The sequence below is a fragment of the Bos grunniens genome, chromosome 5 (genome assembly GCF_055505025.1).
Source record: "Bos grunniens cultivar Pamir isolate PY7600 chromosome 5, Bosgru_T2T1.0, whole genome shotgun sequence".
NCBI classification, from domain to species: domain Eukaryota; kingdom Metazoa; phylum Chordata; class Mammalia; order Artiodactyla; family Bovidae; genus Bos; species Bos grunniens.
Genome location: NC_141169.1, coordinates 28,873,816 through 28,877,248, shown reverse-complemented (window position 1 = coordinate 28,877,248; position 3,433 = coordinate 28,873,816).

The window sequence follows — 3,433 nt, the reverse complement described above, 5'->3', positions numbered from 1 at the left end:
CATGGGGTCGCTAGGAGTTGGACACGACTGAGCGACTTCACTTTCCCTTTTCACTTTCATGCATTGGAGAAGGAAATGGCAACCCACTCCAGGGTTCTTGCCTGGAGAATCCCAGGGACGGGGAGCCTGGTGGGCTGCCGTCTCTAGGGTCGGACAGAGTCGGACACGACTGAAGCGACTTAGCATAGCATAGCAAAGCCCCTATAAACTCTCTTCTACTTTCTGTGTCTATGTATTTGCTAATTCTAGGTACCTCATATAAGCGGAATCATATAATAGTTGTCCTTTTGTGTCTGGCTTATTTCACTTAGCCTGATGCCTTCTAGGTTCGTCCATGTTTAGCATATGTCAGAATTTCAGCCCTTTAAAGACTGGATACTACCCCATCATATGGATATATACCACATTTTGTTTACATTTTTTGTCAGTTGATGGGTTGTTTCCACTTTTGCAGCATTTTGATGCTTTTGTGAACATCCATGTATACATTTTTGTTTGAACCTGTTTTCAGTTCTCCTGGGTGTATAGCTAGGAGTGGAATTGCTAGGTCGTATGGTATCTCAGTGTTTAACTTTTGAGGAGCTGTCAGCTGTTTTCCAAAGTGGCTGAACCATTTTCCATTCCTACCAATAATATACGAGAGTTCCAGTTTCTTTATATTCTTGCCAACATTTGTTATTTTCCGTGTTCTTTTTAAAAATTATTACCATTCTAATGGGTGTAAAGTGGTATCTCATTGTGGTTTTATTTGCATTTCTCTAATGACTAATAATATTGAGTGTCTTTTCATGTGGTTATTAGCTGTTTGCATATCTCCGTTGTAGAAATGTCTATTCAGATCCTTGCCCATTTTTAACTTGGATTGTTTGTCTCTTTACTGAGTTGTAGGTGTTTTTGTAATGTAGTCTGGCTGCAAAACCCTTATTAGATACACGATTTGCAAATATTTTCACCCATTCTTTGGGTTGTCTTTTCACTTTCTTAATAGTGTCATTTTTTGCACAGAAGTTTTCAATTTTGATGAAGTTCAATTTAATCTGTATTTTCCTTGGTTGCTTGTGCTTTCGGTGTCCCGTCTATGACACTGTTGCCTAATCCAAAGGTTAAAAGATTTGCACCTGTTTTCTTCACTGAGTTTTATAGTTTTAACCTTTACATTTAGGGTTTTTATCCATTTTGAGTTAATTTTCACATCAGGTGTGAGATAGAGGTTCAGATTGTTCTTTTGCATCTGTTCGTCCCACCACCATGAATTGAAGACTCTTCTCTCCCCTTTGGATTGTCTTGGCATGCTTGTCAAAAATCAGTTGACTGTAGATGTGTGGGTTTATTTCTGGACTCTCAATTCTATCCTATTGTTGTGTTTGCTAGTCTTATGTTAGTTCCAGGTTTGATTATTATAGCTTTGTTGTAAGATTTAAAATGCAGAAGTGTGAGTCCTCGACTTTGTTCCTATTTTTCAAGATTGTAATTTGGTTCCCTTAAATTTCTATACAGATCTTAGGATCACCTTGCTAATTTCTGCCAAAAAAGGCAGTTGAAATTTTGAGAGATTGCACTGAACCATAGCAATATTAAGCCTTGCAGTCCATGAGCATCAGATGTCTTTCCATTTGTTTACTTTTTTCCCTGTTTCTTTTACTGATGTTTTATAGTTTTCAGTGTATAACTCTTATACTTCTATTAAATTTATTCCTATGTGTTTTATTTTTTGGATGCTCTTATAAATGGCATTGTATTAATTTCATTTTCAGATTGTTTTCTGCTGGTGTATAGAAATGTAACTGATATTTATATGTTGCTTTTATGTCTTAGAACCTTGCTGAACTTGTTAATGAGCTCTGTTTATTGTTTATATCTTCCTTAGGGTTTTCCATATAAGAACTTATTTCATCTGCAATTAGAAATAGTTTTACTTGCTTAATTGCCGTGTCTAGAACATCTAGTACAATGTTGAATGAAAGTGATGAGAGTGGAATCCTTGTCTTATTCCTGGTCTTAAGGAGAAAGTTTTTAGTCTTTTAACATTAAATATGATGTTAGCTGTGGATTTTTCATAGATGCCCTTTATCAGGTTAAGGACATTCTGTTCTATTACTAGTTTGCTGTGTATTTTATTATGAAAGAATTTTGGATTTTGTCAAGTGCTTTTTATGCATCTTTTGTGATGATCATGCAGTAATTGTCCTTTATTTTATTAATATGTTGTATTACATTGATTGGCTTTCATATGTTAAATTATCTTTGTATTTCTGAGATAAATCCCATTTGGTGGTATGTAATCCTTTTTTTATATGCTGCCAGATACTGTTTGCTGGTATTTTGTTGAGGTTTTTGTGTCTATATTCATAAGGGATATTAGTCCATAGGTTTCTTTTCTTTAAATGTCACTGTCTGGTTTTGTATCAAGGCAATACTGGCCTTACAGAATGAGTTGGGAAGTGTGCCCTTTTCTCCTATTTTTTGGAAGAATTTATGAAGGACTGATATTAATTCTTTAAACGTTTGGTGGAACTCATCAGAGAAGCCATCTGGCCCTGGGTTTTTCTTTGTGGGGGTTCATTTTTTTTAATGCAGGGTGCAGAAGAGTATTTATAGTATAGTTGAGGGGAGGGTAAGGGAGGGAGAGAAGAGTCTTTTTTAAGGCTCTATCTGTGTGCTTATATTAATACAGAAAATTTTTGAAAAGATACATAAGAAAAGATGATACCCAAGCAAAGGTTATCATTGAGTAATGAGATGGAACTTGTCTTCTGTTCCTTTTTTTATGATTATGAACGTGTACTACTTTAAATTAAAAAACAAAGTGAAAACAAAAGCCTACTTAAAAGGGCCAGCATTTGACCATGTGCCTTTTCACCTGCACGGTTGGATGCTAGGCCTGTGTGCTGGCTGCTGGCCTGTGTCCGCAGGACCTCAGTCTAGCAGACCTTGCATCTCCAGCTCCACAGTTTGCTGCTCGCCCTCTCTCTAAACCTCCAGCAACACTGAATTACATATCAATTCCCTGGAAACACCCCCAGTTCTGTGCTACTGTGTCTTTGTAATCCTATGCTGTTCCCTTTCCTTGCTAACCCTTCCCCCTTTATCTGCCCAATTAATCTCTCCTAATTGGCACTTATCCTTTAAAACCCCTTCCAAATGTTTAGTAACCTGCCTTTGTGAACACCTCCCAGCTCACTCCCCTCCCTTGAATTGCCCATCCAATGGGAAAGTAAAAATCTCTCTCTTCTGCTGCCTCTCATACATTACATATATTTTTGTTATTGAATTTTATGTTTATTATTACTAGTTCATGTATATGTCTTCCCTAAAAGTACAACTTTATTCAATCTCGTATCCAAGAAGCTTAGCACAATGCTTGGCACAAAGCAGATGCTCCAAAATATTTGAATTAAATTCATGCAACAGGAAGAGGCATCTGAGTAGGATG